We start from the raw sequence: 25,142 nt of genomic DNA on the forward strand, positions 1-25,142 counted from the left end.
AACTTTTCAAATGTTCCCTAATAATACATGTTGTTTGATTGCAGAACTGGCAACATTGATTGTCCACCTTTTTCTGAAGAAGCATCAATAGAAGTTAGACAATTTATTTGGGGTTCGGGTAGGATGACCTTAAAGATCTGTTTCACCAGGGATAATTTTTGATGTGGTGATTCTGAGGGTGAGATTGCAATTTAGCATTCTCTTATACATTAAGGCTCCAATATTACATCTTTTTTAACCTGCTTAATTTAATTTGAGCTTGCTTTACGTACATTCACAATGCAGCAGAGATATTGATGCCAAGCAAAGAAATCAATTAAGAGAAAAATGTGGGGGGGGGAAGTGTATTCTCTTTTCAAATGAAGAGATTAATACGGATAGGCAAAAGTCAGGTTTATGAAAGATTAAAAATGAGATTGGGAGGCATGTGCCATCTTAGGTAAGGGCAAGTAGAGATTAAAAATGGCTGCCCCATCAATAGACCAAGAACAAAAACATTTCACAACTTGGCAGCTGGGTACAGAGATAATCGTGTGGATAGAAAGATGGACCTCCCTGCTCAGGAGAGATAAGAGAACCAAAAAAAAAAAAAGAGGAAGTCAGAAAGATAGTTTGGTTTTCCTTTTCAGCCGCTGTGGTCTTTGCAGTTTATTATAATGCTAAAACTGAACTTCAGTCGGAATGTGAATTTTTTTTTTAAATAAAAAAAATAATATCGATAGCATCAGCACACAGATGTCTCTGGCTTCCAGTTTCACTGTCGTGTCTTCCGATGGGGCAATAATGCAAAACCTACTAAGTTACTGATATGTGATAGAAAGCTATCTGATACCTTGGAGGCCTAGGCCTGTGGCTATGTAAGGCAATTGCAACAGAAAGAATAACCGACAGCGGAGAGGCTGAAGGCTTGACAACAGCTTTTTTTTTTTTTTTTTCTGAAGAGAGTTTCAAGTAGTCTTGGGAAATTGTCTTCTCGTGGTAGATACACGTGTTTCGTGTAGCCTGCCACTCCCAATGAACAAGGAGGTTGAACAGAATTCAGAGGGAGTTCAGCCCCTTGCCAAATCGTTTTATGTTTACCAGAGATCATTATAACATGCATGGCCAACAGAAGCAATAATTCATCATTTAATCTGCAGCTCTGTATTGTTTCTATAGCTATAAAATAGGTAAGAGAGACAGAGAGAACAAATCAACTGAGAACCAAAAATTATCCTTTTGTCAATGGGATACTTCCCTTTGGTATCTTAGCCTCTACCCTTTAATGATTCTGATGACAGGCTATTCAAGATCGATTTGCAGTCCATCAGTCTCTAATTTTTTAGTATCTATCTGGAAGACTCCTTCTTTTTTCTTTTTTTTTTAATTTACATTTATATCCCGCCCTTCTCCGAAGACTCAGGGCGGCTTACAGTGTGTAAGGCAATAGTCTCATTCTATTTGTATATTTACAAAGTCAACTTATTGCCCCCCCAACAATCTGGGTCCTCATTTTACCTACCTTATAAAGGGTGGAAGGCTGAGTCAACCTTGGGCCTGGTGGGACTTGAACCTGCAATAATTGCAAGCAGCTGCTGTTAATAACAACTTGCATTAGCCTGTTGAGCCACCACATCTTTCCACCAAAAAAATGAAAAGCTACTTCATGAAAAAGGCTACACCAGTGGTGGGTTTCTATCGGTTCTGTCCGGTTCTACCGAATAGGTAGTAACTTTAGAGACTAGTTCTCCGGTAAGGACAACCTGGCCACGCCCCTGAACCGGTTCCCTGGTCGCCGCTTGCTCGCCCACCCGACGCGTCCATCGAACGGTAAGCTGACCAGAGCTGGGAAGCGGCTGGCTGGTAAAGAAGCCTCTCAGCTGCCTGGCCACAGAGCACCAAAAAGTCCTTCAGCCGGTGAGAAGAAAGCTACGCATGCACAAAGATGGCGGCAGCAACCGGAGGTCTTTTTGGTGCCCTGCTCCAGCAGCTGAGTGGAAAAGAAGCCTCTCAGCTTCCAAGTTCAGCAGCAGGCTTGGTCCCTTCACAGGATTGATTTTTTCTGAACCCAAGAAAGATCAAAAGGTGTGGCGCAGCCTTTAAGGACACAGTCGGCATAGCCACCTCGATGAGGTAAAAGAAAATGAATCACTGAAGGAAGGAACCCCCTGAAGCTGCCGGCATTCAGCTGCGCGCCCCTCCCCGCAGCTTGGAGCTCCAAGCGGAAGAGGTCCTCAGCTGATCCAAAGAACCAGCAGTTTTGCAAAGCTGCTCTCAAAGAGAATGAGGCAGGCGTGGTGTACCTGGAGCTGCCGCTTCTTTGCAACAGCTGAGGACAGAAGAGTTCTCTCAGGAGCGACACTGGTGAGGAAGGTGGCCAGGTCCTCCCCATAGTCCAAGCTCTCTGGGATGGGTAAACAAGTGCGGGGAGTGAAAGGGAGCGGGCTTAGCCCCCCATGTGTTGCACCCCCTCCCAGCCTTCGCCTGCATCTCCATGCCACCAGCGTCTCCCGAAGCTGCCACCCTTGGAGCTATGACAGAGACTGGGGCTGTCCAGTAAGCTGGGCGCTCAAAATCGGTGTGGAGGTTCCCCGCAGTTCCTCGGCTTGTCTGAGCTGCAGCTGAGTCCTTTGCCCTGAGCCAGCGGACGGAGGCACCCCACCCCAGCCAGATCTTTCCAGATTTGACTTGGAGGAAAGCGCAGCTTACGGCTGCTACATTTCGCTGTGCTGGACAAGCGAAGAGGAAGAAACAGCCAGTGGAGAGCACAGAGCTGCTCCAGTCCACGTGTACTCCAGGTCAGCAGTTGTTCCTCTCCTTTGTTACTCTTTATGGGAAAGCGTTTGGTGCAGCACAGCAAAATTTTACAGCCATGAGCCGTGCAGAGCCAAAAAGCTCTGTGTGCAGAGAAAAGCTCCTGTTTCCCTCTGCCGCCCACAGCGCTTAGGGGAAAGCACGGCTCACCTAGCCACACCCACAGAACCGGTATAAAAATTTTTAGAACCCACCCCTTGTGGCTACCCTGTCCTTCTCTGAAAGCTTTCCCACTATTATAGTTCAGAGGTGGGTTTCAGCAGGTGCTGACCAGAGAACCGTTAGCGGAAATTTTGAGTAGTTCGGAGAACCAGTAAATACCACCTCTGACTGGCCCCATCCCCACCTGTTCTCTGCCTCCCGAGTCTCAGCTGATTGGGAGGAAATGGAGATTTTACAGTATCTTTCCCCTACCATACCCATCAAGCCATGCCATGACCACCAAGCCACACCCACAGAACCAGTAGTAAAAAAAAATTGAAACCCAACACTGTTATAGTTTTGTTGCTGAAGTCAATACCTTGTTTCCCCAAAAATAAGGCATCCCCTGATAATAAGCCTAATCGGGCTTTTGAGCGCATGTGCTAAAATAAGCCACCACCACCCAAAAAAATAAGGGTCCTCTGAAAATAAGCCCCCCCCCCAAATATTTAAACCCATGTGCAGCCAGTCCCCACCATTTCCTCAGGTTAGCGTTAGGGAGACGAGCTGGAAATCAGGCAAGAGGAGCCCTGTCTTGCTTCACGCACCCCAGAATAATAAAACCTCCTTGAAAATAAGGCCAAGCACTTATTTCAGGGTTCAAAAATATATAAGACAGGGTCTTATTTTGGGGGAAACACAGTACATGGGCAAATCATCATCCTTATAAATACACTATTTGAAACAACCGAATTAAAGTTTTGGGTCAGACCATGGTTCGGAGATCACTTCAGGAAGAGAAAAAGCTTGCATATCAAGTTGTTTATGGCACCCCATCAGATTTAATTCTTCTTGATCTTCTCTGTAACCCTTAAATATCTTTGGATAAAGAGTTTTCTCAAAATGCTTCAAAACTTTTTGGGTACTTTCAGGGACTGCTGTGAATTAGTTTCCTCCTTACTTTTCTCAGCAACACGAGGCTTTCACCTATGAATTCTCCATGTGCATTCAGATTACTGAAGATTAAAAGATTTTTTTAAGAAAAAAAGTTTTAGTGTAAAAGAGTGGATGCCTGGTTTATGTCCCTTTAGCAAAAAAAACCTAAAGAAAATTTGACAGTAAGATTAAGGCTGTTTCTTTGATTCTTGGTACCCATGAGGAATGAAATTATGATTTTAAAAGACATGTAAAAAGAAGGCTGCAGAATCATATTATCTAATATGACATTTTGAAGGAGAAATCTCAAGATTTTTAAACTCTATATTTTAAATTTTAAATTTTTAATTGTAATTTTATGGGGTATTTTAAATGGTCAATTGGACGGTTTTAATTTCGGCCTTTTATTGAATAAGTTTTTTAATTGTTATTTTAGTGTGTATATTAATTGTTTTATATGAAGGCTGTACACCGCCCTGAGTCCTTCGGGAGAAGGGCGGTATAAAAGTTTAATTAATTAAATAAATAAATAAATAAATAAACGTCCTCATCTTTGGAACCATATCCAAAAGTCTTCTGTATAAACAAGAATTAGAAAATATTCCCCCACCTCCCCATAGAGTTTATTTATTTTATTTATTTATTTTATTTGTCACAACATTATATACTGTATAAGCATAAGCATGGAATAACTATATGATATATAAGCATATATATAATCATAAGTATGTAATAACTATATGAAATTGTATACAATCAAAGGGAACATTAGGACAGGAACGGTAGGCACATTGGTGCTCTTATGCACGCCCCTTACAGACCTCTTAGGAATGGGGTGAGGTCAATAGTAGATAGTCTTTGGTTAAAGCTTTGGAGATTTTGGGAAGAGACCACAAAGTCTGGTAGTGCATTCCAGGCATTAACAACTCTGTTTCTGAAATCATCTTTTCTGCAATCAAGATTGGAGCGGTTCACATTAAGCTTAAATCTATTGTGTGCTCATGTATTGTTGTGATTGAAGCTGAAGTAGTCTTCAACAGGAAGGACATTGTAACAGATGATTCTATGAGTTAAGCTCAGGTCATGTCGAAGGCGGCGGAATTCTAAATTTTCTAAACCCCGGATTTCAAGTCTGGTGGCATAAGGTATTTAAAATTATTTCTGGACACGCTCAATTGTATTAATGTCTGAAATGAGGTATGGGTTCCAGACAGGCGAGCTGTATTCAAGAATTGGTCTAGCAAATGTTTTATATGCTCTGGTTAGTAGTGTAGTGTTTCTGGAGAAGAAGCTATGCAAGATTAAGTTTACAACTCTTAAAGCCTTTTTTGCAATGTAGTTGCAGTGGGTTTTGGCACGTAGATCATTTGATATGAAAACTCCAAGGTCTTTAATGGAGTGGTGTTCATCTATATGGTAGTGTCCATCAAGCTTGTATTTAGTGTTCAGATTCTTTTTTCCAATGTGTAAGACAGAGCATTTGTTGGTTGAGATTTGGAGTTGCCAAGTGTTGTGGTTCCAGCCCCCGAACCTGGCCCCATGCCCGAATGTGACTCCGAGAGTGAGGGGGAAGGGCCGGTAAAGCTTACCTCAGAAGCACCAATTCCTTTGGCCCGGCTCCAGGAGCCAGAACCAGGCCAGTCAGAGGACGTAATGAGGCTGACATCCCTGATTCCTCCCTTCCTCAGGCTACGCCTTCAGACACAGCTGATAATCATACTAATCAAGCCTGGATTGACCTGCGCTTCAGAAAATTAGAGAGGCGGTGTGATACAGGTTGAGAATAGATTTTGCCAGTCAAGATATGAGAGGTCGGTGTTTATAAGTTCATAGTTGGCTTTTTTGAAATTGTAATTTGGAATACCATTATTATGAAGATTTTTGTAAGGGCATATATTGAGGCAAAAGTCTATCATGCTGTGGTCACTGTTGGAAAAGGGTTCTTTTATTTGTAGTCCATAAATTGAGTTTGCGTTGTTGCAGAAAATGAGGTTAAGGCAGTTGTTGTGTCTTGTATTGTTAGTTACTAGTTGATCAAGATCTAGATTTGTAACAGCATTGTACAGGGTAGTGTGGTTGGGTTCAGTTGTACATTCGTTTGTTATCCAGTTAATAAGAGGTAGATTGAGGTCACCCAGGAAGATGAGAGGATATGGGCAAGAGGTGGCCCAAGTTAGTACTGTGGTTAACATGTTCGCATGTGCGATGTCGTAGTCAGGGGCTCTGTAGCATCTCCTACATTTGTTTTCAAAGTCAGCCTTTCAACTTGTCTGGTAATTAATACTACTATTATGGTAAGGCCTGTAAAAAAATCAACTTTGATCCAATTCAATGTGGATGTGAAAAATCAAAATTTAAAAAAAAAGAATATGTTTTAGTTCAAACATGCAGCTTGAGATTTGAGGACAAACCAATTCAATTAAATCTGCTCAGAAATTTGATGTTTGTTTAATAAGAGATTTATCCATAAACTTACTGCAGAAACTTCTCTGCTTTTGTTTTTTTGTTGGTTTTTTTTTGGGCAAAATTGGTTGAAAACAAGAGGGGTGGTAAATCTTTATCTTTCGGACAATATTAATCCTCCTCAATTTCAACTGGATATTTGCAAGGAGTTCGCTGCAATAGCACTTCAATATATATTCAAAATAGTTGTCCTTTTTAAAACTACCTAATCTGTTGTGGTGACCAAAGTTGACAGTATGCAGGTCAAGTCTGCCAGCAAAGACACTTCATATACCTTTCAACAGGTTCCCCATCTTCATTCAATGGTATGTGAGAATGACCTTGGGAGATGAAGGAAAAGCCACAGTCTAGACTGTGGTCTAATAAAAGAAATTCGAGTCTGGAGGAGGGGTGGAGTGGGAGAAAGCATATCAGAAGACAGGTACTCAAGACTGAAAGCCAACTTAGGTAGTCCACATAGAAAGCCCAAACCACGAGTGCTAACATTACCTTTATTCTAAGGTACCTTTATTCTATTGTTATAGTAACAATCTTGCAGAGAGAGTTCTTCTGAGATACCTTCTCCACCTCCAACCCTCCTTCGTACATAGATTTTGCTTATCAGATGTTGTGTAGGCCAGGGGTCTCCAATCTTGACAACTTTAAGACTTGTGGACTTCAACTCCCAGAGTTCCTCAACCAGCTTTGGGAGGAACTCTGGGAGTTGAAGTCCACAAGTCTTAAAGTTGTCAAGATTGGAGACCCCTGGTCTACGCTACAGCTCTTCCTCCTGTCTCCGAAGGTCATTGGCACATTTGCACTTCTCAATGGAGATTTGCTCTCCATCAGTTGAGGAAGGAATTTCTCCTAGCCTTCTCTCTGCTGGAGACAGCAATTTTTGACCCTTTTAAAAAACAAAATACAGAAGTCTGTATACGGAATGCAGTTTAAGGTTTAGTATTTCCAAGAAGCTGAGAAGCCCAGGAGAATTGAAATAAGGGACCAGATGCTTCAGGTGGTATTTTTGTTAGAGCAATAGGTCACAACTTGCATTAGTTTTATTTTCTGAGTGGTCTAGGTCAGATCTTGGCATCTAAATGGTCTTAATTTTTCTCTAACAAGCTAGTGCTTTAGGGATAATTTAGTCTTTATCCATACTTTGAGGGATGGATCCGTTGCAGAATTGGCTTTAACCATTCTCTGCATTCTTCCATCACCATATTTCCTTTCCAAGCAGTTTCTGGCTATAACCTGTGCCCTTTGCCCCCCAGAATTCATGCTCCTACAATTCCTCAAGCCTCTGTTTTTCTCTAAAACAGATAGACAGTATAGTTCCTCTTAAGGAAACAGATGGATTTGGCAAATTTTCTGGGTCAGTGAACCAGATGTACATAAACATTAAGATGCTAGGATTGATGTGGGGGATTTGACATGGCTTTCCATTAAATTTTTATCTCCCCCCCCCCAACATATCCAAGAAAATGTTTGAAGTAAGTTTTCACAGAATCAGTTGGGCAGTGTTGTGTTTCAGGGTTTTTGACCATGGTCTAGACAAAAAAGTTTCCTGATATTTTTCCAGCGAAGCATCAGGAAATCTGTGGTCTAGACCAGGGGTCTCCAACCTTGGTCCCTTTAAGACTTATGGACTTCAACTCCCAGAGTCCACAAGTCTTAAAGGGACCAAGATTGGAGATCCCTGTTCTAGACCACAATCACAAAACCCTAAAGCTCAACTTTGCCCAAAGTTAAAGTTTATCAGGTCCTTTTCTATGGCAGACCAAGTAAGCTTCGAAACTTTCCATTTGCCATTACTGTTTCCTGGAGAGGACACCCGATGTTTCACCAGTTTCTCCTTGGGTGAGAGGTGTCTCACTGTCCCTTTCATTCAGCAGCTCCCCCATATCCGCATCCAACCCCCAGTTCTTCTAGATGAGGAAGACGAATATGAGGTAGAGTGTAACTTGATTCGAGATTGTTCCCTTGTAGGGAAAATTGAAATACTTTGTTCATTGTAGCACAATGTGAGAAGCAGAAGTTGGTGTCCATTGGCCACAATCTGTTTGCCAGTCTATATAAAATGACCACACAAGTGTCATTGCCCTAGACTGCCTCAGTGATACCAGGCATTCTTTTAATGGTTTCTTTCCCAAAATAAAATCCATTTTGTTTTCTCCAAAATGCAGTGATCCACATAGCAGGATCCCTCAACAATTTGAGCATCCCGAAATACTTTCCCTTCCTTCTGTTCAGGAATGGCAATGGGAGAGCCAGTTTGATGTAGCCATTAAGGCACCAGGCTAGAAACTGGGAGACTGTGAGTTCTAGGTTTGTTTTAGGTACAAGGCCAGCCAGATGACCATTTATTTATTTATTTATTTATTTATTTGTCAAACACAACAGTATATATAAGTATAAGCATGAAATAACCATACGAATTGGATACAATCAAAGGGAACATTAGGACAATCCTTTTCTGTCAGCCCTACAAAAAAGACAATGACAAATCACTTCCAAACCATTGCCAAGAAAACTGCAAGGACCTGTCCAGATCGCTGCCAAGAGTCAACATTGACTCGAAGGCACAAAAGGAGGCAGGGGAAATGAGTTGATCTTTTCCCAATTCAACATAACTTATAAATCCACCAAATATTTTTGCCTTCGTGCAGTTAACTCACCATGCCAATATGGTTCTAAAGAGCCGATTTATTTTTCCTCTTACCCATTTCAAAAACAAACTTAAAACACTTACCTGGTTTTCAGCTCAAAGGCTATCATCTTAGTCGCCACTGGTACCAAGCCAAGCGGCTTTGCTCACAAATGAAATGTATGTATGTATGACTATGTATGTATGTATGTACAGTATGTATGTATGTATGTTTGCAGGTGCCTTGGTGTAGAAGCATGTATATTCAAAATATCAGGAAGAACCATAGATTGCTCCATTTTGACTCAATCAAGATTTAGACTTTGCTAGCATCTGTCTAATAATCCAGACAAAATAAAACAAGAGACAATTCCGGATGGTTACCCTGTGTAATTAATTCCCCAAACATTTGCTTTTTAAACTGTTCCCGAAAGAACCAATCTGAAAGATTTCCCATGCTGCCATTCCATGTTTTTGCCTAATGTCTAAAACATACGGCCTTTAGAAATAATACATAGTTTCTGGCATCATTTATCTTTTAAGCCTCTATTGCAGTACAAAGAGGGTTTATCTGGAAGGGTATCTAAAGACAACACTTGCAGAGAATTGAAAAAGCCTCAGCAGTTGTTATCAGTCATTTGACATATATAGGCAGCAGGCCGTAGTGCTACAACTGCAATCCTGTTCCAAAATAGTTTCTCCTTTGTTCCTGTGTTTTATAGAAGGGCTTTATAGAGCATGATACTCATAATAGGGATAGGAGTTTTGTACGTGTGTGCTTCTTTTTTACTTTTATGAGATGTTGGTCATGGTAGACAAAATGAAGAGAACAATTGAGCTGTATTTTATTTATTTTTATTTATTTTTATTTATTTATTTTGTCACAACAATATATGTAGGTATCATACAAAAAGATTATATAGTATATAAACACATATATGAGTAAATATAAGGAGGTATAAGCATATATATAGGAAGAAGAAAAGAAAAACAATAGGACAGGAATGGTAGGCACGTTTGTGCGCTTATGCACGCCCCTTATGGTCCTCTTAGGAATGGGGTGAGGTCAATAGTAGAAAGTTTTTGGATAAAATTTTTAGGATTATGGGAAGAGACCACAGAGTCAGGTAAAGTATTCCAAGCACTGATGATTCTGTTACAGAAGTCATATTTTCTGCAATCTAGATTAAAGCGGTTGACATTAAGTTTAAATCTATTAGTTGCTCTAGTATTATTGCAATTGAAGCTGAAGTAGTCTTTGACAGGAAGGACATTACAATAGATGATTCTGTGAGTTAAACTTAGGTCTTGTCGAAGGCGACGGAGTTCCAAGTTGAGAACAAGATGAGGTATAACAATACAATTTGCAAGGATGTTCGACCCTATAGTGATTCTGTAGTAATCTTACGAAAAGGCATAAGCCTTTTGAGGGGAAGGGATAGAACTCACCCTGTATGATGGATAGAATGACTAGATTGATATAGGATGAGTGAACAGAAAAGAGAGGGGAAGGTAGTTGGTTAGACAGATGCAGGTTACATGTGAAACAAATTACAAATACTTTATCAATTGCATTGTGTTAAAAATCCATTGTGTTTGCTGAGGTCTTAGGTTGCTTGATGGTGGGGTAGAAGTTTATTCATTTATTTAATTTTTATCCCACATTTTATTACTTTATAAATACTTCAAGTCAGCGAACATACTCTTACTATTTTCCCCACAATAACTCCATGAGTTGGCTTGGGCTGACAGTGACTGGCCCAAAGCCACCCAGCCAGCTTTCATGACTAAGGCAGGACTAGAACTCACAGTCTCCTGGGTTTCCAGGCCAGCACCTTAACCATTACGCCAAACTGGTTTGTTAAAGTCATGATGGAAAGCGATGAGATGTTCATTCATTATCATGAGTTCAGATGATGAAAATGTCATCAATGAATCCCAAATATGGGAGGAAGGACTTGGGGGAGGGAATGAGAGTGAAGAAGGCATTGTTCTAAGTCAGCCATATCTACCCCAACATCACCGTTACAACCACCACACACAAGATTAGAGGCACGTGCTCTTTTTTCAATGTGATATGTTCCAACATCTGCTAGCAATGCCCTTCTGGACTCTACACCGAACAAGAGAAAAACTTTCTACAAAATAATAATAATAATAGATATAAGTTTGACATCAGAACTCAAAACAAGGACAAAGCAATATCACAGCATTTCAACTTCCCGGGACAACCTATAACAGATTTCATACTGACTATTTTGGGATAGCAGTACCTTAACAGTCCCATTGAGCAAGAAACTGATGATCTCACATAATCAAAAGGTTTCAAGCAATCTCAGATGATCTCAACATACACAGTGGTAATTGATAAAATCTGTATAATCTGTCTCTCATATAACCTGCATCTGCATAACCAACCTATCTTCCCCTCTTTTTCTCCCTCCATTTCCCCTGCAATTCACCACAATTTAAATCTAGCCATTCTGTGCATCAGATGAAGCGAGCAGCAGCTCATGAAAGTGTAGGCCTTTTAATAAAATGTGTTAGCTTTCCAATTAAGGTGCCACCACAAAATAACATTACATCTCCTCCTATAATGGAATAACTAACGTGACCTCTTTTTATAAGGTAATAATCCTATGTGACAGATATTAGCCAATTGTAAAAGTTGAATTCCAATTCTTATACAAAACACCAGTTTGTTGCCATAAACCAATACGTATAACATATTATATGATTTTAGTGGTTTGCTTTTCAAAATATAAAAATCAAATAAAATAAATGGAATAAAATAAAGTGGAATGAAGATCTTCAAGTAAAAGGAAAAGTTTTTAGGTGACGTCAAGCGATTTTAAAAATAAATCCAAAAAGTTTTGTTTGTGCCCAATTGGGGGGGGAAATCCCTGTCAAAAAATTAAAAGTTATAATTCAGTATTTTGTCCTCATTCATATACCAACACCTAGACTATTCTAAAATGCTATTCCTACCAGAAGTGATCAGATCTTCCAAATTTGGTCACCCTTTCTGATTCCTTCAGGGCTCTGGAATCAGAGATTGGAAACTTTAGACCTATCAGAGTTGATGTCCTATCTTATTCCTCACCACTGGCTATCTTATCCAGAGCTTATTCAGAATTCAGTATCTGCACAACTATACATTGACACTTGCTTTACACCCAACCAAGGAAACATGGAGATTGAACTGAGTGAGTAAATAGCCCTTTCCAACTCTATGATTTTAAGTTTTAAGAAAGTATTCTAAATATGAAAATGAGCAGACTAGTTCTGTACTCCCTCTCTTTTTCTTTGGATTACCTTCATACCTAGAAGGCAACTCTGAAAACTGAAAAACTCCCAATTTCTGGAGACACTCCAGAAATCGGGAGTTTCTGGAGAGACTGTATGATCCAAAATACTGGAAACAAGTAGAGAATTTAGAATAAAGAACTTCAGATGAATGCCAAATCCCATTAGCTCTCGATATCTATTTATCTTGATACAGAGTGCCAAAAAACACTCAAAGCGTTTGCCACTCTGTCAGTTTTTTATTCAAGCTATACAACAATTTTTCCCAACCTAGTGCTGTTCAGATGTGCTGAACTTCAGTTTCCGTAACTCCAGAGAGATTAGCCAATTGTAAAAGCTGGATTCCAATTTTTCTGCAAGACACCAGTTTGGAAAAGTTGCCATAAACCAGCAAATACAACGCATTCTGGTTTTAGTAGACTGCTTTTCAAAACAAAAATCAGATAAAATGAATGGAATAAAATAGACTTAAATAGAATATATTTAGAGCTACTCATTATGAATGAAGGTACTTTTGGGTTATAGAATAGAATAGAATAGAATTTTATTGGCCAAGTGTGATTGGACACACAAGGAATTTGTCTTGGTGCATATGCTCTCAGTGTACATAAAAGAAAAGATACGTTCATCAAGGTACAACATTTACAATACAATTGATGGTCAATATATCAATATAAATCATAAGGATTGCCTTATGAATTTATATTATATATATTATATATTATATTATGAATTTATATTAATTATGAACACAACACTGTTCAAAGGTCTTAATAATGAGATAAAAAAATAAGCGGGCTGAGAAATATTTGTCAGCAAATCCAAACCCATCTGTTTTGCTCCTTAAAAATCAAGTCTTTCATATAACATTTTCAGTCAGAGTTGCAGAACTATACCCTTCATTTTTGTTGCCAGTCCCTGAAAAACATAATTTGACTCTTCTCCATAAACACAGAGAAATGAATCAAGAATGAAATGTAACTGTACTGCAGTCCCTCTTCTAATGTCACTTCCACTGCTCTTCAACCAGAAGGGACAGCAAATGGAAACAAAAAAAGGGCCAGTGGATTGAAAATGAAATGAAAAATGTGTTGATCTTCCATGTGTGAAAGCAGAGAATGGTCCCTTCCTTTAGTGGTGAAGAGCTGATATTCAAAGAGAAAGGCATAAAGGTAGAGCTTTTTCCTATTGGAGTCAGAATTCATCCTGAAAAAACCTTGGGGTTGTATTTATACATAAGCAGAGTAGTTATTACATGAAGTAGTGCAATTATGTAAGTGGCAAATAGGTTCCAAGTGCAAGAAACATTTCATATGCATTGGGACCGACTTAGTTAACAACCAGCTTTCTTACCAATGGAAATTCTAGAACCAAATTTGGTTGTAATTCAAGGACTACTGCTTACATATCCATTTTTTTGGTCTAATATAATAACAAGGCTCTTTTTTTTCTTCAAAACTTGCACTGTTTTCCTCTGACAAAGTCTTCCTTTTCTCCATTTTGCGCCTGCAAAGGAGTGTCTAAAACCCGACCACTACTGCACAATTGCGCATAGGCAATTTGAACTTAACATGAACTAAATTTGGTGTCACATTACAAAACACGACCTGGTATCAATTTAAACTTGCACTAAACTGAATATTTCATTGTTTGACCTTACTATACCTACCTGCATTAGTCAGAAATAAATTCTAGTGGAACTTATTCCGAAATGCTAGCAAATGTTGTTTTCCAGGGTGATGCATCTCACACAGAGAACTTGGGAAACTGTCTTGAACTGATTCAGATCATTAGTCCTTCTTCTTGATACAGCCACCTTTTGAAGCTCTTTAGAGATGGGGTAATATTCTGCAAATGCATAGACAGCATTGCTCTAGGGTTGCATTTACTCACTGAAATTAATAGAGAAAGAAAAATAAGCATCTAAAAATCTACTCAATTTTGGCTTTCTGTAGAGCTTGAGTACCAGATAGAAACTTCTCAGAGCTCATAATGCCTTCGTTTCCAATTGGCCTATTTATCCCCTCCATTAAGTCGTCTTTAAACCAATCTAATGCCATTGATTTAGAACCTCATTACAGAGAAGATAATGAGGCCCAGGTCCTGAATCGTTGTGTTTTTCTATTTCTACTCATTTAGCCGGTTCCTCCCTTAAAATGAGACCCTTTCAAAAAATCAATTGGTATATAAATTGCATTCTCTAAAAGAATGAATGGAGACGGAGACATCCTAGACACATAGACATATATATCAAAAGTGTGGCCACAGAACACACTTCTGTGATCTTATAATGATCTTACTGTTTTCTTTTGCTAACGAAAATAAAGCAGAAAGGCAAAAGGATTACAGATCCAGCAATGCTGGACACACAAAACAGAATTCATGAAGGTTGCTTTTAATGGGTTTTCTTTCCCTCCACCCAACACCCAGTAAACATAATTAAGGCTGCATTTTAAAAAACATGAAATGGTGATTTGTTTCTTAATCAAATGATTTGGCAGTTGAAACAAAAGTGGCTTTCTTCCTTACATTTACCCTAAGTTACTGTAGTAAATGTTGCTCGTTTTAATTCAGGCCTTCATTTATGTATTTACTACATAAATTATTTTCTAAAGTCACTCATTTATAAACTGCTACTTTCTCTACAAAATACACAGAGAGCGAGACATACACATCCTTCCTGGTTCTTGTAGATCTTCTTCCTTGACCACATGCACTCAGTCAGAACAGAACTGGAAGGGAACTTGGAGGTCTTCTAGACCAACCCCCTGTTCAAGCGGGAGACCCTATACCATTTCAAACAGATGGCTATACAGTCTTTTCGTAAAAACCTCCAGTAATGAAGCCCCTACAACTTCTGAAGGCAAGATGTTCCACTGGTTAATTGTCCTCACTATTAGGAAATTTTTCCTTAATTCCAGGTTGCTTCTCTCCTTGATTAGTTTCCATCCATTGTTTCTTGCCTTGCCTTCTGGTGCTTTAGAAAATATATTGACACTCTCTTCTTTGTAGCAGCCCCTCAAATACTGGAATACTGCTATCCTGTCAGCCGTAGTTCTTCTTTTCTTTAGACTGGCCCATACCCAATGCCTGCAACTGTTCTTCATATGTTTTTTGTCTCCAGACAAAAACGTCTTAGTTGCTCTTCTTTGCTCTTTTTCGAAGTTTCGACGCCTTTTTGGTAATGAGGTGACCAGAATCGGATCCAGTATTCCAGGTGTGGTCTTACTAAGGCTGCAGAAAGCGGTACTAATACTTCACGTGATTTTGATTCTATGCTTCTGTTTATAAAACCAAGGATTGTATTAGCTTTTTTGGCTGCTCCGGCACACTGCTGCTTCATGTTTAAATGATCGTCCACTAGGACTCCAAGGTCCCGCTCGCACAGTTATTGTTTTTGAGCCAGGTTTTGCTTACTCTGCACTTGTGCCTTTGTTTTTTCCTGCTTAGGTGTAAAAACCTTGCTTTTCACCTAAGCAACCAAACATACATCCAAGAAACAATTTAAATGGATGTCTGAACATCCCAGAATTGGCATTTAGACACAGTTATTAGACATTTTCTTCTTTCCTTTTTGACATGGTTCTGCTTTGAAGGAGAGAAAAAACAACAACCCTTAATCTTGGAAACTTGAGACATGGATGCCTCTGTTGCAGGGTTTTTTTCCACATCCTGTTGAGTACTAAGTAGTTATTTAAAATGGAGCTGCTACACTCAGAGCCTTAAAGTGCTTGATATGGTTTACAAGACGATTAATTAAATGAGAGCCCTGCATGGGATGCACATGTATTTCCATAATCATTCACATTGGCCTATAGTTGCCCTTTAATTTTCATACTAATTAAAGTAACACACATTGAGTTGCAAATTGTTGATGGCTGCATTTCTCAGTAGATGTTAACACTGATGTAAGCTGAATAGTGAATTTAAAAAAAAGAATAATTAAGCACAGTTGATTTCTTTTCTTCGTTTCTTTATTTTTTAAGCCCAATCTGTGCATTTCCCCCCTTACTACCCTATCAAAATTTGTGATCTGAATCTAGACCAGCCATAATACTATGGCCTGCTAGACTCTCAGCAGTCCCACATTTCTCTTCTCTTCTCTCCTCTCCTCTCCTCTCCCCTCCCCTCCCCTTCCCTCTCCTCTCCTCTTCCCTCCCCTCCCTTCTCCTGTCTCCTCCCTTCTCTTCTCCTCTCCCCTCCCCTCCCTTCTCCTCTCCCCTCCCCTCCCCTCTCCTCTCCCCTTCCCTCCCCTCTCTTCTCTTCTCTGATGTAAGGACTCAGCAAATCATGCTGGGAAATGGAATTCTTCTGCTCCACCTTCCTGTAGCCAGATCTGCCAATGTATTTTCAAATCGTACAATTTGTTAAAGCAGATGCAGACCCCTGGGAATTTCTCTGTTTTGAAAAAGATACAACAGTTCATTTAGTGACCAAAGTTACAAAGGCACTGAAAAAAGGTGGCTGTGGACCATTTTTCACATTTATGGCCATTGCAGCATCTCCCTGGTCACATGATCAAAATTCAGATGATTGACAACTGGTTCGTATTTATGACGGTTGCAGTGTCCCTGTCAGTTTTGGAAGGCAAATTTCTTTTTTGCTTCTTAACTGCCACATATTTTAGCTGGGGAAGTTGGGAGGGGGTTGTTGCTGGAGCAGTAGAAAGCTAGTCATAACAACATTCCGTATTCAAGGACATCCTGCATCTGATGGAGACTGCCTGAAGATTGTATCCAATTGAGTGTGAAGAGTTCATTGGACAATGTGATAAACTTGTGGGTGTGGGGCAGGGTTGTGAACTGTCAACTGGGTGTGGAAAACCTGGAAGCTTTCAGTTTTGGGTTTTCCCAGCTGTGCCAACATGACATCTCTAATAAATTGGAACTTTGAGGAACCTCAAGCCTCAGAGCTTTATTTCATTGGGGGTGTTCCTTGGAACCCTGACGGTTCTGGGATCACATGATCATCTCTTTAGACCTTCTGACAAGCAAAGTCAAGGAGGAAGCCAGATTTACTTAACAACCATGTTACTAATTTAACAACTGCTGTGATTCACTTGACAAACATGGCAAGAAAAGTCGTAAAATGGTGGCAAAACTCACTTAACAAATGTCTCACTTAGCAACATAAATTCTGGGCTCAATTGTAATAGTAAGTAGAGGCCTACCTGTAATAATAATAATAAAAGTAATAAAAACTTAGCCATACTGAAAAGGTAGACACTGGTATACAAACTTGAGACAAGGTTTCTTGATTCCATTCTATCAGTCTCCCAGATATTTGGGGAGGTTGGGGGGGGAGGCTTGAGGCAGGGGTGAAATGTAAAATTTGTTACTACCAGTTCTGTGGGCGTGGCTTGGTGGGGGAGGGGACTAATGTGACTGGGTGGGCATGGCCAACTTTTTTTTTTTTAAACTTTTAAAAGCATTTTTTCTACAACCTCTTCGGCCGAAGAGGTTGTAGAAAAAATGCTTTTAAAGGGTTCTGACGATCCCAGCTGAGCCGTGCGATCATCAGAGGCTTTTTTTTTTTACTTTAAAAAAAAGTTTATTTTTTCGGCCGAAGGCAGAAGATCAATCTGTTTGAATCGATCCAGTGTGGGATTCAGCCAGTTCGCACCACTTCAGGAGAACCAGTTGTTAACTTTCTGAGCAGTTTGGCAAACTGGTTGTTGGAAGAAATCATTAGTGCAGAGAACCGGTTGTTAAATTGCATAAATCCCACCACTGGATCAATCTGAGAAACAGCAGCAACAGTGGACGGCAAGCAAACGGTGGGCAGCAGCACAGAATTGTGTAGACAGCTAGCAGAGCATGGCTAGCAGGCCAAAAATTGACTGGATTTGATGCAGCTGACTGGCAGAAGATACAGCAGGGTGGCAAAGCAAAAATCGTGTGGACCATGAGCTGTTTTACATCCTCTATTTTATGGTCCACTCTGGGAATAGGGTAACTGTTGGATGAGCCAACTGTCGGTGATGAGATGCCTATGGCTCTATTCTTGGGAGTAGGAGTAAGAGGAAACCTTTTTCTCACTATCAAAAAAGAGAGAGGCTCAGGATCTGTAATATATATTATATATAGGGTAGGGTAGGGTAGGGTAGGGTAGGGTAGGGTAGGGTAGGGTAGAATAGAATAGAATAGAATAGAATAGAATAGAATAGAATAGAATAGAATAGAATAGAATAGAATAGAATAGAATAGAATAGAATAGAATTCTTTATTGGCCAAGTGTGATTGGACACAAGGAATTTGTCTTTGGTGCATATGCTCTCAGTGTACACAAAAGAAAAGATACATTCATCCAGAATCATAAGGTACCACACTTAATGATAGTCATAGGGAACAAATAAGCAATCAAATCATATTAGGCAACAGTCGTTATAAATCGTAAGGATACCAGCAACAAGGTTACTGTCATACAGTCGTAAGTGGAAGGAGATGGGTGATGGGAATGATGAGAAGATTAATAGTAGTGCAGACTTAGTAAATAGTTTGACAGTGTTGAGAGAATTATTTGTTTAGTAGAGTGATGGCATTCAGGGAAAAAACTGTTCTTGTGTCGTCTAGTTCTGGTGTGCAGTGCTCTATAGTGTTGTTTTGAGGGTAGGAGTTGAAACAGTTGAAATATTATATAATATATAATATATGTAATATAATATAATGCCCCAAATCATGTCTTTTTGGTTTAGATGGAAGTGTCTTGCATGCCTTTTCTGAGAGTCAGCTGTCAATCTCAAGAAAGCTAAATGGCAACACAACAGAAACATTTACAGTCTAGGCTAGACTCAAGAGGATTTTTACAAACTCTTAGAAACAGATAAGAGATTATTATTTGCTTGCTCTTCCTGCTGTTACAGACATCAGACATTCTGTGTGCTTCAGGTACGGTTTTGAGAAGGTTTGCCTGTCATACTCCCTCTTCTGATCTCTTTTTTTGTCTTTACAATGCAGATAACTGTAAAATAATAATAATCCACAACCATCATGGATTGTCTGGTCACATCTTGTTCCCTCTTCCTGTCAGGGAGCCTTCAAAATCAGCATAATAATGACATTTACACCATTCTTGGGGCCTTTGCCCAAAAGTAGGAAGGAATTTTTTAAAGTATCAAAACAACACAAAACAAAAATTTTCCAGAGAAATAAAATGTTGTCTTTCAAAGTTTAAAACCTGTTTCGCATTTTACTTTATTTTTTTTAATTATTTATCAAGTTTATATAGCCACCCATGCCACAGATGCAACCCTATTGCTGTGGCTCCAGCCCCACCCTGGGCCTGGCCCCTTGCCAGAAAGTGACTCAGAGAGTGAGGGGGAAGGGCCGTCGAGGCTCCCCTCTGCAGGGCTGGCCTCTCTGGCTCAGCTCCAGGAGCTAGAGGCAGGCCAGGTGGAGGAGGTGACGAGGCCTCTGTCTCCTGTATCTCCCTCCATCCAGGCAACGCTTCCAGACTCAGCTGTGGACAATCAGTCCTGGTTAGATCCCAGGTTTCGTAGGCAAAAGAGGCGGGAACAACAAAAGAAGGGGTGGGGCAGGCCTAGAGAGTGCTGAGTCACAGAGCCACACCCCACAGGGTATAAAAGCAGGAGGGGCTGCTCATGACAGACAAAACAAACTGACTGGAGGAAACTTGAGCTGAACTATTTGACTGAGCATTTGGCCTGGATTGCTGTTTGTTCCTGACTTCCTACTACTGGTTGCTCCGGTAACATCAGGGAAGATAAAGAAAACCTTGGCAGACGTTCGCTGGTCTGCTGCCAGAGCTGATAGCTGCCGTGGATTAAATTGCTGGCTAATTGAGTCAGTTCACGTGTCTCCTGGACTGAGGTGGGGTGGGGGGGACAGAACACCTATAGCGATGTGATAGTGAACCTTTTGGGCTCAGCATATCAAAAATGCAGAGAATGCCTCACTTGATTCTTCCTGATGTATCACACACACATCAAAAAACAAAACAGGCTCCGTTACGGTCATAACTTGAAGATTCCTGTACTGTTTTGTCCCCAGATACTTCAGCCTGAAACTCCCATTTTGAAATTCATTCCAAACCAGGGGTGAAATCTTCTTACCTTCCTTACTGGTTCTGCAAATGCACAGAAGATAAAAACACATTATTTCCTGGTTAAAACCAGGAAGTGATAACACCTGGGCTGGTGGGCAGAGCTTTGCTCTGCCATCGCTTCCAGATCGTCGAACTACCAGCCATGATCGCTACTGGATTGTGCGAAACTGCAGGCTTGTTGCCATCAACAACTCCCCCCCACCAGAATTTAATTAATTGCAATTACAATACATGTAAAGATAACACAATGTATTTGTCATCTGGTCACTGATTAACCAAATATCTCATAAAAACCTTATACCTATAGATACACTCCTTTCGCTCAAGAAGAGCCAATATTTCTATGGGTACATAGGTACAAACTTGATAATCTGAAAAGCAGCACAGGAAAATCTGAGATGCGGTATTTGCTCCAGGCTGGTAAAGAAGAGCTTAGTTGTGGATTTATCCCCTGTATTAGTCCAATTAATTGCAAAGTGCTTTATTAAAAACCAGTTATAAGGTAAATATTCCTGGACAAGAAAAGCCTCAGGGACTTCAGACTCCTTCTAGGACAGATGAACTTGATGGACCAGAAAGTCCAGTCACTTTCAAGTTTTCACATGTCTCTTTCCATTCCGTTCCTCGTTGTTTATCCACTCTTACTTTCCTGTGCAGTGACCTCTTAAACTCAGAGTGCCATGGCTTCTTCAGTGTAACTTAATACAGAAAGCAGCTTAGAAGAGCTGGTGTAAGTTATTTCATATGGTGCAAAGCCTGAAAGCCGGTTGGGTGACTTTGGGCCAGTCGCTCTCTTTTAGCCCGTGAAGTCAGGGTTGGGCAACACGATGGTTGGTCAGTTCCTGTCACAAGCAATGGACCAATACTTAGTTGATCCAAAAAAAGTGGACCTTGTACAGGAGGGAGGGAGGGAAGGAAGGAAGGAAGGAAGGAAGGAAGGAAGGAAGGAAGGAAGGAAGGAAGGAAGGAAGGAAGGAAGGAAGGTAGGTCAAATTAAGCAGTAGCATCAAAATAACAACCACCTTAAATAATCTTCACCAAATGTTGAAAAAGTCACTAATAAAGTATTTGGTTAGTCCAATGGTGAAATCCAATTTTTTTTACTACCAGTTCTGTAGGCGTGCCTTGGTGGGCGTGGCAGGGGAAGGATACTGCAAAATCTCCATTTCCTCCCCACTCCAGGGGCCACCTAGAAGTGGCATTTGTCAGTTCTCCGAACTACTCAAAATTTCCGCTACCAGTTCTCTGAACTACTCAAAATTTCCACTACCAGTTCTATAGAACCTGTCAGAACCTGCTGGATTTCACCCCTGGGTTAGTCTACCTGGGGAGGCTATTCCATAGCCCGAAAGCCACTACTAATCAGACCTTCTCCTTAAGATTCACCTTCTTCATTTCAATGGCAGAAGTGCTTTGGACAGAGCTTCTGAAGAGCGTCTTTAAGATTTAAGACTGAATTAAGTATGCAGGGGCAACAAAAGATCTTTCAAGTTACCTGAGAGGAAGAACAGCACTTTGTAATAACTATTTTCAAATCCTGATTGAAGAGAAAAAGCTTAAAACTAATCCAAAATAAAAAATATGGAAACCAATTCAAACATTCCCATTTGTGGAAAAAAACAAATCAAGGGCTTTCAAACTGCATTTTCATTATCATCCAGGTAACAAACTTTGGGTTAGGTTTTGCACTTTTTTTCCTATTGGAACATTGAGTATAGAACATGCTGCCTGATGCAGCGTAAAAAAAACATAAGCGATGCCCTGCTGGATTACATCCCTGGCCCATCTAGTCCAGCAGTCTGTTCCCACAGTGGCCAACCAACTGCAAAAGGAAACCCACTAATCTCCCAACAAATGACTGAGATAATTACACTGCCATCAGGGCTAACAGCCATGAATCTCCATAAAGATCTACATCTCTGTATTTCAAGTGTTGGAATTCATTGTTGGAATGTATTTTTATGCAACAGCTACAGTAGCATTTAACCAATAGATGACAGTGTTTAGACGTTTGGATCTATGGTATATATTCTATGCTCTTTTGTTCTAAGTAGTTTCCTGTCACAGTTATATAGTTGAGCAGTAAAGCACATGGTGACTGTACTCTTTATTTTCTCTGTGTTATGTTTTATACAAACAGAATTTCTAACACCAAGGTTGCTGAATTTCTACATATGTATTCGTGTATGTCATATATTAGCTTAGAATCAAAATAGGTTTTAAAAGGAGCAGGGGGAAATCAACTTTGTCCCCAAAGTTATTTGCTCACTAGGATTGTGACAGATTCTTTTATGGTTTGGTTTCTATTCATAAACCCCAAATATCATGATGCAATTTGTAAGTTCTTCATAGCCTTCTGAAGGACTGCTCAGCACAAAATGTTTCCAAATATTATGAGCTAAACAGTCACAATGTACCCATTAAACATTATGGGTAAAGTGGAAGTTTGGCAACAATATTCTAAGATAACCTGAGGTCAGTAGATATAGAATAGGATAGTTAACCAAAAAAAGGGAAAAGAGAGAAGAAGGGAAAATGGAGGAGAAGATTGTATTAGAAAAGGGTTGTCAAACTCGCGGGCCGCAGACCAGATGCCTTACACGCTGACCATACCTATGCCCAGTTTGGTGAAGGGGGAAAAGTCATGATACATCATGTGACACTGCTGTGATGATGCGAGTTTGACACCCCTGTATTAGAACAACATGATCCCATCTTTCAACTTCTTAAAAGTGAAATGGTTGAAAGCAGGGGTGAAATGTAAAATTTTTTGCTACCTGTTCTGTGGGTGTGGCTTGGTGGGTGGGTGTGTCCTGTGACTGAGTGGGCGTGGCCAACTCAATGTCCCTCACAGCCATGCCCACTCAGTCACAACCCCCCCCACCAGGCCATGCCCACAGAACCCAGTAGGAAAAAAATTTAAATTTCTATTCTGCCTTTTCCTTTTTGCAAGATGTCTGCAGCTGCAGCCTCTCCGCCCGCTTGCCACCCACTCGCCACCTGTTCTCCCTTCACCTTGGGTCGGGGCCCAGGGGCCAGGGATGTGCCATTCCCCGAGGCTCCGGAGCCGCCACCTGCCTCAACTGGGTCAGGGAATGCACCATTCCCCAACTCTGGCCTTTCTCCGGAGCTGCCGCCCACTCACCGCCTGCTCGCCGCCTGCTCGCCCTTCACCTTTGGTCAGGGGATGGGGGCGTCCCACTCCCTGAGGCCCCGGAGTCGCCACCTGCTCGTCGCCTGCCTCAACCGGGTCAGGGAAGGCACCATTCCCCGACACCAGCCTTGTCCCAGAGCTGCCGCCCGCTCTTCCTTCACCACACGGCATATACTTACTTTCCCCCAGCGGCTGGCTGCCAGGAAAGCCAAGCATCCAAAAGTTACCAGAGTTGCTCTCCTTGAATATGCCGCCTTGTTCTATGTGCCGGCTGCGCAAGCACACACCCAACTTGCAGCTGATAAATAAATGAAATAAACGGTGTGTGCTTGCACAGCCGGTGCATGGAACAAGCAGCAATGGTGGTGGCATATTCAAGGAGAGGGACTCCAGTAACTTTTGGACGCTTGCCTTTCCTGGCAGCCAGCCTCTGGAGGAAAGTAAGTATACACCACGTGGCGAAGGAAGAACGAGTGGCAGCTCCGGGGCAAGACTGGTGTCGGGGAATGGTGCATTCCCTGACCCAGTTGAGGCAGGCGGCAAGCAGGTGGTCGCTCCGGGGTCTCAGGGGAATGAGGCATCCCTGGGCCCTGGGCCCTGACCAAAGGCGAATGGCGAATGGATGGCGAGCGGGCAGCGAGTGGGCAGCAGCTCCGGGGAAAGGCCGGAGTCGGGGAATGGTGCATTCCTGGACCCGGTTGGGGCAGACAGCGGCTCCGGGGCCTCAGGGAATGGGCCCCGGCCCCTGACCGAAGGGCGAGCAGGTGGCGAGCTGCCTTCCCGGTGTCCCGGTGTCCAGCTTGCGAAGGCTGGACTGCGGGCCATGGACTGGTTCAGGGGCGTGGCCAGCCAGCGATTGCTACCGGATCGGCGAACCAGACCCAATCTCCGCTACCTACTCACCTGATCCAATCCGATCCGGTAGCGTTTCACCCCTGGTTGAAAGATAGGATCATGTTGATCTAATTTAATATAGTGCTCCACAGCCTGGGCAATATCCAGATGTGTCGGGTTTCAATTCTCAGAATACCCAGCCTGCATGGTCTTTGCTCAGAATTCTGGAGGTTGAAGTCCACAAATCTGGAAGTTACCCTGGTTCAGAATAATTCCCTAATAAGTATTATGGCTGGCAAGAAAAGATAAAACAACTTTCTAACTGAGATAAGAAGCCAGGTTCTATAATAGTCTTTCCAGAAAACTATGGATTCAACTTCCTATTGTCATTAGCTCATGGCATTGGGTAACATTTGAAACTTTCATGCATCCCTTTAAAGCATAATTTTTCTACTTCTACTACACAAATATGATCAGAAAACATCAGAAACACAAAACTTCTGCTGATTACAGGTCATCCTCGACTTACGACCACAATTGACCCCAAAATTTATGTTGCTAAGCAAAACAGTTGTTAAGTGAGTTTTGCCCCATTTTACATCTGAATTTTGATCACATGACCCTGGGGATGCTGCAACGGACATAAGTGTGAAAAATTGACATGTCACTTTTTCAGTGCTGTTGTAATTTCCAACTGTCACTAAATGAACTGTTGTAAGTCGAGGACTACCTGTATAAGGCCGCTTGAATTACAAAAGTGTGTAAGTGGGAGATATCACTCTGAGTATCACAAAGAATAACTCTATGTAGAGAAGATTTAAGCTTGAT

This window comes from Ahaetulla prasina, chromosome 3 (assembly GCF_028640845.1).
Source record: "Ahaetulla prasina isolate Xishuangbanna chromosome 3, ASM2864084v1, whole genome shotgun sequence".
NCBI lineage: Eukaryota > Metazoa > Chordata > Lepidosauria > Squamata > Colubridae > Ahaetulla > Ahaetulla prasina.